Below are 13,203 nucleotides of genomic sequence, written 5' to 3'. Positions count from 1 at the left end.
CATTTCTAGTTCAAAAACATCCACAAAATGGATCCCAAAACTGTCCATATGCCTACACTTCCACCTTCACTTTCAATTCATAGTTTTTACGTGCTTTCTTCTTCATTTCACTTAATTGATACATGAATAATTTTAACAACAACAGCCACAACATACTCATGATATATTCCATAATTTCCAGCCACAAATCATATAATCACCTCAAAATAGCCCAACAAAATAGTTGTCATATCTTAGGATGTTTCAATGATATCTTGTAGTATTTTGCTTCAAACAACATCATCAACCCTTGTAAAAGCTTAAGCGCAAGCAAGGAGATATAATACTTACCTTATACAGAAACTACAACTCGAAATCCAAGCTCCTCTTAGCTCACAACAACCCTTAATGTCATCACAACATCATAGAAGCGCTTTCCGCTACCTTTACGGGGTTCTTGATGTTAGATATAGGTGGTTTACCTTAGAAATCACCCTTAAACCTTTGAGAGCTCTTAGAGATACTTTGGAGAGATATGGGGTGTGCTCTGGTCGAAAAATGAGACAGATAAGGGCTTCCCCCATTTTTATAACAAAAGGATAAGCTTCCAATGCCTAGGTTGGTCCAATAGGGGTTGCATGTGCAGCCTCGCTAAAATATGAATATCTCTCTACTCCGATGTCGTATCTACAATTATATGTAACATCAAGAACCATGTAAAGATATCGGAAAGCGCTTTTATGATGTTGTGATGACATTAAGGGTTGTTGTGAGCTACGAGTAACTTAGATTTCGAGTTGTAGTTGTCGTATAAGGCAAGTATATTATCTCCCTACATGTGCTTAAGATTTTACAAGTGTTGGTGAGGTTGTTTGAAGCAAAATACTACAAGATAGCATCTAAATAGCCTAAGATATGGCTACTATTTTGTTGGGCTATTTTGAGGTGATAAAAATAATTTGTGATGGCTCGACATTAAGGTATATAACATGATTATATTTGTTTCTGCTGTTCTTAAAATTATTCATGTATCCATTAAGTGAAATGAAGAAGAAGACATGTAAAAACTATGAATTGAAAGTGAAGGTGAAAGTGTAGGCATGTGGAGTGTTTTGCTTTTTGTGGATGTTTTTGAACTATGAATCATATAGTATATATAAGTATGATGTTCTGAAGGTTGTAAACTAATTTATGGAATAAGAGTTGGATATAGTAGTCTTTTATGGCTTTTTCGGCCTTCTTAGTGGACTCGTTGTGTTTATATTGGCCTTGTTGGCCTTGTTGTATATATACGTATGTTGGGACTTTTATGCGTGTAGGTGGTTGTGTCTTTTGATCAGGTAATCACTTGTTAGAGGCCTTGTTGGCCAACGTATGGTTGAGTATATTACAAGTATCAGGATTGGTACGATCGGGCCAGGCACTGGGTGCCGGCCAAACCCCCAAGGTAGGGTTGTGACAAACTTGGTATTAGAACATGCCTGTCATAGGAATGTCTACAAGTCGTGCCTAGTAGAGTGTTTATGGGTGTTTTGCGCGCCACACTTATAAACAGGAGGCTACGAGGTATTTAGGATGGTTACTTTTTCTTCATGTTCTAGATCATGCGATAAAACCGAGTCATAAGGAATAAAAACTTTTACCCTAATCCTTGTTTGCCTTATAGTTTAGAGATGACTTCTACTAGAAGGACTACAGGTGATCCAAGGGCTGCGACGGAGAAGGAGGTGGGGAGTAAGTTACTCCATTGAGACAAACCCGTCTGAGGTTATGTCCTCTATTAAGATGGACCCATCACAAAATATGCCCTCTATCGAGATAGATCCTTCTGAGATACGAGATGAGTCACCACTACGGGAGTCTCCGACCCCGATGGTATTAGAGGAGTCAGGAAGAGCTCCAGTATCACCAGTTTTCCCTGTGGCCCCAATTGAGTGAGAAATAAGGAGGGCAGCACAATTGTTGACTAGATCAGTTGATCCCTAAACCCCATACTGTGATGGCTCACCAGAGAATGTGGGGTCTCCTAAGGAATTGAGAAGTCCATGGTCTTGGAAGTCAGTTAACCAGGACTCACCAGCATCCACATAACAATACCCAAATAAGGGTATTGGTTGCACCATGAGGGTCAGAATAGTTTGTACTTTCATAGGATTCCCAAGCGGCGACAAATAACAAGTAGAAGGACAATAGGTTGGAGGACTTTCCCCGCTTAGCAATACTTTTAACCAGGAGGTTGAGGGAGAAGTCACATGTTTTAATTTAGTTTAGGAGAATAACCTGCTTTAGTCTCTTCTTTTTTTGACTTTGCTCTATATTATTTTATGAAGTTCAAAATGAAAGAAAGTTCAATTTCTGAAGTCTTAGTTTCGATGAAGGTGGAAGATGATCGGGCTGAGGGGCACATTTAAGAGATTTAGGGGGGAAGTCATGTGTGTTGGTTTATGTTGTTAGTTTCTTGACAGAAACTAAACGCAAGGATGGTTGTTGCAACTTCTGGAATAGTTTAGGGATGTTTTTTGTTCTATCTAGTAATATAAGGATGTACCTTATGTTTGAACCATAGTTGAGGGATGTTTTTAGTCAAAAACTCTAAGCTGTTTCATACATCTCATTATTTATCTTGTACTACACATGTACACAAATATAAGTATATCTTATTATTCGTTTTCCATAATTGATTGTCCTTCGGTTAATTTATTTTTCATAATCTTCCCTTATAATATTAAATCAACCCTCTTTTTACCTTATTTATTACATAAAAACTATCTAAAGATAATTCTTCACCTCTTATTGTATGTGTGTTAAATTAAGACTAATCTTGTAAGTAAATTGCTTGGCTTTAATTATAAGTCGAAGTTTCCTTCTATACCTTATTTCGTACCCAATTCTTTTAATCAAACTCCAGAAATGATTTTTGTTATTAATTTGCCTTGCATATCCTGTTGTATATATTTTGCTACAAATAAAATGGTCATGCTTTGAATATTTATTCGCTACATAGCAATTGCATTGGCTACTCTTTAATAGGAATTCTTTGTGAATTAGTTAATCATTCTTTTGAACCTTCCCTCATTTATTTGATTGAGTCCACTAGAACCATATTTTTGTGGATCTTGAGGGATGCCTAACACCTTTCCCTCGAGACAACTTGAACCCTTTCCTAGAATCTCAGCGGTTTCGTAGATCATAGTTAAAGTGTATATTACGTAGTATAGTATAGGTGTCCTAGTATACCTTAAATACTAGGTGGCGACTCTAAACTCCAATTAACCTTGCAGAGTACTATAAGTTGTACATTGTTCTGACTTGTGTAAAATAGGGTGCAACAAGGTATACTTACCATTTTTATAAAATATCTTTATACCCATGAGTGTGATCTTGAAATGTCATATGTTATACTATGATGATAATTCATAAAGTTTTGCTGGTAGGGCTAAAGAGGGAAAAGAGTAATATTAAAGGAAGAGACTTAGATGGGATTTTCGGTTGAATGATAGTTAAGACAATGCTTATATTGCGATTGAAGGGTAAAGTAGGAGTGCTTGACTAGTAAGGTAAACGGTATATTTAGATAAAGGTTATGTTTTCCTTATAAAGGGCTCACATAAAGGATATGTATATGTGGTATATTGATAGTAAAAGTTCATCTACGCAAATGTAAATAACGATAGAAGTAGTAAAGGTGAACAACAAGGGCATGATTTGAGAGTATCTCAGAAAACCCTACAGTTAGAGGGTTAAGCGGCATAGATATATGAGACGACCACGAATAACATTACCTAAGGCATGAGGAATTAGAAATGGAAGAATACCACGAGAAGCTTTAGAACAAACATGACCCAAAATGTTAATGAAGGACTAGTGAAAAGCCAAATGGAACATGGCAAGTAAAGACAAGGAAAATATGAAGAGAAATGGTGACGACAAAACTCGAAGGAAAATTTGAATCGTAATTCTAAGAACTTACCTCGCTAGCCGACTGGACTAGTAAATCACTTAAAGGACAAGTTCTTGAGAGCTTGAATTAATGTGGGAATCACCTTAAATCACTGGTAAGAAAGTGAAATGACTATTTAAATGGAACTTATCAGAGGTGGATATTTCAAAGACATAATGGTACCAACGTTAGCAAGTACCTTAAGCAATGTTCTAGACTTGGAGAGTTACGACAGAACTTAGTAGTGTTATAATCTGTAATGACCCAAACTGATGGGCCGCGAGGGGCACCCAGTACCTTACTCAACCGAGTACCAACGTAACGTATCTTTCTTATTACATCATCATGGGTAAGTGGGCCAGAAGGGGCGTCATGAAATAACTAGAGTAAACATGAGGGAATGCCCGACATAGAACAACCCAACCTGATATACTGACTTATACATATGATGTACGGGCCTATAATGCCAAAATAATCACTCATACACTGAACACAGGCCGACAAGGCTATATAATCTTTCATATACATGACATATGTCTACAAGCCTCTAAGAGTACATAAACGTCATAAGGCCGGGACAGGGCCCCGACATACCAATCAATATATGCCTAATCATACTGACTAATAGCAACTCCGAAGCAAATGAAGCGCACCAACATCTTTCGCTGAGCTGATAGCCTACTTGGAGGACTCTCGACCTGTCTATTGGGACCTGCGGGCATTAAATGCAGCGTCCCCAGGAAAAAGGGATGTTAGTACAAATAATGTACCGAGTATGTAAGGAATGAAAATCTAGTAAACAATAGACATGAGAGAAACATGGAGTAAAATTCTCGACATGTATATCTGAATAACTCTGTGAATCACTTCATATTTATAATGTCATGCATATGCATATAAATGACATACCATGCATAGGTATATGCGTTCATAACATCATCAAACCTCTGAGGGCATCCCATCATATCATCTCGTCCATTGTGGGCAATTCATCATCGTATACCAGTTGATCAGGTGGTGGTGCGTATATAACGTCGTAACCTTTTTCCATATCCCATATACATATAATATACATATATACGCGTATATAATGCCATCTGGTCATGGGTCAATGTAAATGAATGCAATGCATGAGAAGTACGTCAATAAAATCTTTTGGAGTGTCATAAGACCATTATTCCTTTGAGTAATATCATGAAACAAACTTTATCAACTTACGTATTTTCTGAGACCCACGAACAGATGATAGAATAATATGACATATGGAGAATCAAGAACATAAGCATCTCTAGTATTTCTATGAATAGAGTCATTTATGGAAATTTTGTAGTTGCTCGTTTCGTTTGTATCATATTGATCATGCCAAAAAGAAAGAAGGGATAGCCTTAACATACCTGGACCGATTCCCTTGACAATTCCTCTAACACACGTCTTTTGCGAAGAACACATAACGGCAGATCGAAGTAGGGGAAAATCTGTATGATATTCCTGAGAAAGACTGTACCGTGCTCTCTCCGAATTGCGTCTCACACTGTTGTAGCGTTATGAAATTCATATGAATTCATTTTTAAGAATTCCTCCGTTAGTAACACATACATCTCCACAACAATGATATATGAAATAATAATGTAGGGAGATGTCTTTAAGACTCTTGGTTGTGGGATCCACTTTAGGGGATGACTAAGCCACTAAAAATCTTCCAAAATGTGCCACCTTACCATATACCTAAGTGTCACAAATTGATTCTTTATCCAATCTCATGGGCTGCCACGTTGGAGCCTCTTTATGCTCATCCAAAGACCTTAATTAATTATCCACAATTCCTTAATCAACTTGTTAATCTCCCATTAACCAATAATCAACTAATTACCCACATAATTAAGAATTATCTCAAATTACTTAAAATACTACTCACTTTTAACACACTCTATGTATCCTACTATCATGGTCATGTGGTACCTTATATGGTACTAGTCCATAAATACCGGGTATTATAGCTCGGACCGTATTTTATCCCAAATTGACAAACTTTGATGAAACTTACTTTCTTCGATTCGCTTACCCTCTCTCCTTCACGAATTTACTTATCACTTGTTTGAAATAGCATAATAATTATAACCTCAAAAATAATCTCATTCCCGAGCTTACGTCGATTAACTTACGACGAAACTTTAACGTCCGAAAATGTGGGATGTAACATCTCATTGCCGAGCTTATATCAATTTACTTATGGCGTATTTCCACGTACGAAAACATGGGGTGTAACATCATTCCCCCCTTTGGAACATTCGTCCTCGAATGTTGACTGACGCACTTATCATTCTCATAACCCATAGCTCTTGTGAATACCTTAGTATTCTCCTTGCCATTTAGGCAACTGTTCTTTGAATATACTCAAAGGCTGGGGCATTCTCCCCTTTAGGCCTCTTTCTCACATTACGACTTGTGGTCAGAATTCTTCCAATCTCGTAACTATTGCTACCTTCTATCATGTAGCCTGTACGATTCTGACCTTGCAAATTTGCCTTTGCGACTCTTCTCTCCTTTTTCCTCTAGCTTTTAGCCAATCTCTAGGCCTCACTTTGTAAACATATATAGAGCTTGATAAGATGTCTCTCTGGGCATCTATAGGTATACTGAAGTTCTTTGCTCGATACTTTGTTGAACTTACGAATATTGCTATATCTTATTTCATAGACTCGGTTATCCATTCGTATGACTTTACTGTATCTAGGTAGGTCATACTATAACATAACTCTTACTTCGATTTATCGTTGCTAAGGTATGCTACCAAATTCCAGCTTACTCCTGTTGCTTATCCCATATGTATAAATCTAAGTCCTTTAATGCTTCCTCATTATTGTTCATCGTAAGAATGACGACCTAATCTCATCTTATACTTTGTGACTTTTGTCCATCCATTATTGATTCGCCTCAATATTGATCTACAATATACCACTGATAACTTGAAACTTCTTACGTAATACCTTTCCACTAGGGCATACGTTGCATCGAGGAATATTTGAAGTGACTTTCCGGATCCACCTTGGGGCGATACGATACTATACTTCCATAAACGTAATTCATAGCATCCAAATGTGATTCTCCTTACGTGGGTATTTTAATCCTGTACAATTCATCAAATCATTACTCAATCAAAGGCCCAAACATCATCCTTTATTTATCACGATTATACCCTCATTCTACTATCAGGGCAGCATTCTATCTCTCCTAAATGCTATTAGTCTTAGACTCCTTTGAGTTCGTTCAGGCTATACTGAGCTTTCTTAACTTAGAGAAACCATTAGCTCTCTTTTTTTCATGGGCTTAATCCTGAGGACTCATCCATTTCTCGTCACCTTCTCACTCGCCCTTTATTATCCTTATTCCTGTCATAAAACCTTGTCACTTTACTATACTTTATCTTGTGACCTATACGTATCCATTTATGCTGCTCACAACCTTCCTTCAACTTGCTTGCACGATAGATTTCCTTATGTTATTCTGGAATATCAAGCGAGACATCACATCGTCTCTAACTCTTCTTTGCTCTCTTAATCAGGCTTCTCGATACCTAGAAACCATAGGCTCGAACACATGCCACTGACGACGCTGCTATCATTCCTGGATATTGAATCCCCACGCTTCTAGACTTTTATCTAAAGTATGAACTATTCACAACCTTCTACATTTGAGTATCTCGTACGTTGTTTACCTTTGCCTTAAAATCTCGCATCATATCTTCTATCTCTTTCATGATCTCCCTTCCATATAAGTACAATTCACATCCACAACTTGAAGCTCTATTATAATACTTGCACCTCTGTTGCATACACAACCCAGTGAAGGCTTCATACTGACTTCTTATGAGGTTGGTACTCTTCTAACTGGCTTTATCGTAGAGTCGTTATAGAATATGGATCTTGTACTATCTCTCTTGTACCTCTTATATTAAGAGTGATTCTGCAAGGTTCTCAATCATGATGTCTATAATTTTCTGGGTCCAATAATCAGACTCATGATTTACTTGGTTGATGTAACTCTTTAGTTTTCTCTTCCTTCTTATCAGCCTTTATGTAGGCTTAAGCTATCTTCCGATCTGTGGCTCCTGGTATTAGTTATTACTTTAGCCTCTCATGGGCGCAATGGAATATCCATGATATAATCTTTTAATAATTCAATCCTTTATCTATAACCTGGGCTCAATTCTTTCTTTTAACTTATTACGGCTATATGATTGCCAACATATATGCTGCATTGATAATACTCTGAAATCTTGAGTGCATTCATAACGTAACTAACTCTGGATCATTGATCAAATAATTCCTTCCATTCCTTCCCAACTTTCTTTAAATGTAAGCAATTATTTTCCCTGGTCGTTCTGCCACTTGTTGCATGAATACTTGGCTTATCTTAGTGCCTACACATATTGAAATCTCATACAACCCATATGATCTTGAATATCACCCTTTTGAATTTTTTTTTTCTTCTTTCCGTTCATTAACCACGATAGGTGCCACTTTCTTATGGAGTGCATACAATGTTGTTGTGAGACTATTATTATAAGACAATTTCCTCTTTAGGTCACTGTGCTTAGGTTGAAGCCTTCTTCCTTATTTCCTTAGCTAGTCTTTCAATTTAGTACTTAGGGAAGACCTTCTGACTCTTGTAAAGCTTCGAGCTTATTACATCGTATACTTGACGGAATTTTTGTTGTTCTTCCTTGCCTATAATCATCCGTAGGTACTTATTTCCACGCCCGTGTGCTTATAGGGTTTCTCCTGAACTGAAGTTTTGACTGTCTTCCCAGTGGCATTCTCTTTTATTTACCTTTAACTACCCCAACTCCTATCTGAATATATCTCAAGGATCATGATGTCATATCTGCGAGACTGAATTCCCATGCTGGGGTTCACTATGTTTATCTTGCACGATCTATTGATTTGTATGTAACCTTTTATATAACCATAACTAGACTCTTCCTGAATCAACTACTAACTGCTCGTTGGTCCATTTTCATATTTGTATTTCCGCGTAATCCCTCTTAGGTTATTCCCTTTGTCTTAACTTACCTTTCGCACTGGCTCCTTATTTATCAATAACATCCCGAGCAGGAACCCTTACTTCCTTTCCTTGACGTCATGTTTGCATAATGTTCTGGAATCATAGCATATCTATAGGATTTGAATAAGTGCAATCTTATCCCTTTCTCATTTTTATCGCATCCTTCCTTTACCATTCCATAATTAATAGAACCACTTAATTATGACTTAATGCCACATCACTCCATATTTCCCCCTTTAGGGGAGTACTAAGAGTTAGTGCTACGATGATCTACGTATAGATGTTTTTACCTCTTCATCTTTGGTGTCTTTCCACATCATCGATGATCCTTACTCGCCTCGCGGTAATCTTTCTGTACCAAGGATAACAAATTTCCCTACTCGCGAGGGTGACACTTAGTATAACTGGTGCATACAGTCCCTTAAGCTTAACTTTTCTCACCTTGCTTGCTTTAGGGAAGCGTCTTCCTGAATGGCCTTTAAAGGGTATTCTTCTGTCGCCCATTCTATCATCGCCGGGACGCAATCTCTGAAATTCTCATGATGCCGACTATTACTCAGTCCCTAGTCCATATTTAGTTTACCTTGTTCATCAGTCCATACTGATTTCTATTACTCTGGGGTCTAACTTTTCCTTCTGGTAGTCGCATTGGAGTCACAAACTTATTTCTCGAAATGAGGATATGACTTTATGGCCTATACTTTATTGTTGTCTCAAGGCCTGTCACCTCTCCTCTTTTCCTTCACTTGACTATAGACTCTGTAATACTGTTATCTTTTGATCTACCGTTGTCATCCATGTATCATATCTTACTCAAAATACATCATTAACTCTCTTCTTATTTTCCGCTAACATTTATGTCTATCACTTTATTCTGAAAACTCGAACAAGACATTCTTTTGTTCTTAGCTCCCCTTTGCTCCATCTACTGGCTCTTTGGGTTGCCTAACATTCTTTCTCCACTAGGGATGGGAGCTACACTAAGATAATATTTATCCCTTCAAGGCTTCCAGTGCCTATCTTTGTAGTATTCATATCTAGCTGTACTATTTTAGAGTGCAGCCTCCGGGTGTCTCATAAGGAGATCTATTAGCACATTTTCAATATCCTTCAGAAATGTTAGCTAACGCTAACAATCCATCCACCATATTGGGTTACCCTAACCCCAGCTAGATCCTGATATCATGCCTTCTCTTATACTACTTATGTTAGCCCCCATAGGGAAAAACTGAGATGGGCGTGGCCAATTGTACATACCCCTTTTATTGTTGAAGGTAACTCAAAAGGCTTATATTCCTCTGCGATAATCTTCATTAGCTGGGTAGCTCGTACCTTTTTCATCTTGCTTCTTTTACTTGCTGGAACTTGTGTCTACCTTCCAATTCTCTTATTCCTTTTTATCGCAAGAGTGGATAGACATTCTTGCCTTAGGGATCCTTATCAAGAAGTTTGCACATCTTAGTACACACATGACCTGCTGAATACCTCATATTTATCCATCATAAGCATGACGCAAAAATTGAGTTCCTCTGACTCAACTCTTCCACAACTACATCTCTTACCAACCGTCTTTCTAGATATAGGCATCGTCGTATTATGAATAAGATATAGTTTAGGAAATTGAGTTCTTACAACTGAGCTCTACCACACGATCTATAGTGATAAGAAAGAGTGACAGACCTAAATGCCCTGTAGCCTCCTGCTTATAAGTGTGGTGCACAACACACCCATAAATAAGACTGTACTAGACACGGCTTGTAGGATCCCTAGGACAGAACTGCTCTGATACCACTTTTGTAACGACCCAAACCGATGAGCCGCGATGGGCACCTGATACCTTACTCAACTGAGTACCAACGTAACGTATCTTTCTTATTACATCATCATGGGTAAGTGGGCCAGAAGGGGCGTCATGTAATAACTAGAGTAAACATGAGGGAATGCCCGACATAGAACAACCCAACCTGATATACTGACTTATACATATGATGTACGGACCTATAAGGCCAAGATAATCCCTCATACACTGAACACAGGCAGACAAGGCCATACAATCTTTCATATACATGACATATGTCTACAAGACTCTAAGAGTACATAAACGTCATAAGGCCGGGACAGGGCCCCGACATACCAATCAATACATGCCTGATCATACTGACCAATAGCAACTTCGGAGCAAATGGAGCGCACCAACATCTTTTGCTGAACTGATAGCCTACTTGGAGGACTCTCGACCTGTCTATCAGGACCTGCGGGCATGAAACGCAGCATCCCTAGGCAAAAGGGACGTCAGTACAAATAATGTACCGAGTATGTAAGGAATGTAAATCAGTAAACAATAGACATGAGAGAAACATGGAGTAAAAGACTCGACATGTATTTTTGAATAACTCTGTGAATCACTTCATATTTATAATGTCATGCATATGCGTATAAATGTCATACCATGCATAGTTATATGCGTTCATAACATCATCAAGCCTCTGAGGGCATCCCATCATATCATCTCCTCCACTGTGGGCAATTCATCATCGTATACCAGTTGATCAGGTGGTGGGGCGTATATAACGCCGTAAACCTTTTTACCATATCCCATATACATATGATATACATATATACGCGTATATAACGCCATCTGGTCATGGGTCAATGTAAATGAATGCAATGCATGAGAAGTACGTCAATAAAACCTTTTGGAGTGTCATAAGACCATTATGCCTTTGAGTAATATCATGAAACAAACTTTATCAACTTATGTATTTTCTGAGACCCATGAACAGATGATAGAATAATATGACATATGGAGAATCAAGAACATAAGCATCTCTACTATTTCTATGAATAGAGTCATTTATGGAAATTTTGTATTTACTCGTTTCGTTTGTATCATATTGATCATGCCAAAAAGAAAGAAGGGATAGCCTTAACATACCTGGACCGATTCCCTTGACACTTCCTCTAACACACGTCTTTTGCGAAGAACACATAACGGCGGATCAAAGTAGGGGAAAATCCGTATGATATTCCTGAGAAAGACTGTACCGTGCTCTCTCCGAATTGCATCTCACACTATTGTAGCGTTATGAAATTCATAAGAATTCATTTTTAAGAATTCCTCCGTTAGTAACACATACATCTCCACAACAATGATATATGAAATAATAATGTAGGGAGATGTCTTTAAGACTCTTGGTTGTGGGATCCACTTTAGGGGATGACTAAGCCACTAAAAATCTTCCAAAATGTGCCACCTTACCATATACTTAAGAGTCACAAATTGATTCTTTATCCAATCTCATGGGCTGCCACGTTGGAGCCTCTTTATGCTCATCCAAAGACCTTAGTTAATTATCCACAATTCCTTAATTAACTTGTTAATCTTCCATTAACCAATAATTAACTAATTACCCACATAATTAAGAATTATCTCAAATTACTTAAAATACTACTCACTTGTAACACACTTTATGTATCCTACTATCATGGTCAAGTGGTACTTTGTATGGTACTAGTCCATAAATACCGGGTATTATAGCTCGAACTGTATTTTATCCCAAATTGACAAACTTCGACGAAACTCACTTTCTTCGATTCGCTTACCCTCTCTCCTTCACGCATTTACTTATCACTTGTTTGAAATAGCATAATACTTATAACCTCAAAAATAATCTTATTCCCGAGCTTACGTCGATTAACTTACGATCAAACTCTAAGGTCCGAAAATATGGGATGTAACATCTCATTTCCGAGCTTAAATCAATTTACTTATGGCGTACTTCCACGTACGAAAATATGGGGTGTAACATAATCATAAAAGTTAGCTATTTCTTACGGATAGAACAAGCAACAGGGTAGGGAGCGACCGTGGTGAGTTAATCAAAGTTAGAGTTTTCACAAGGATGTCGCATACTACAAGATATATAAGTCTAGGTTATCAATAAGACGTATGTCATCCCATACATCCGGACAATACGGGAATTGCCTTAACAGAAGGTGCATATTTTGGAAAGTATTAAGTCGCTAAGAAAGAAGAACCATAATAGGATGTGAGGGTAGAAATTAGACATATAAAAGAGCAGAATCCTAAAACGCTAGTGTTAAGTTATGCTCCTAAGGGAGGAGATCGACGTAGTAGAACGTCTAAGAAGAAGCGTGACCCGCTTGATTCGCACAATAAGGAATAAGACTGCGAGCAAACAAACAAGGCAAGGCAAGGA

The sequence above is a fragment of the Nicotiana tomentosiformis genome, chromosome 8 (genome assembly GCF_000390325.3).
Source record: "Nicotiana tomentosiformis chromosome 8, ASM39032v3, whole genome shotgun sequence".
Taxonomy (NCBI): domain Eukaryota; kingdom Viridiplantae; phylum Streptophyta; class Magnoliopsida; order Solanales; family Solanaceae; genus Nicotiana; species Nicotiana tomentosiformis.
The sequence above is the reverse complement of the archived record's forward strand: the minus strand, read 5'-3'. Positions refer to the sequence as shown.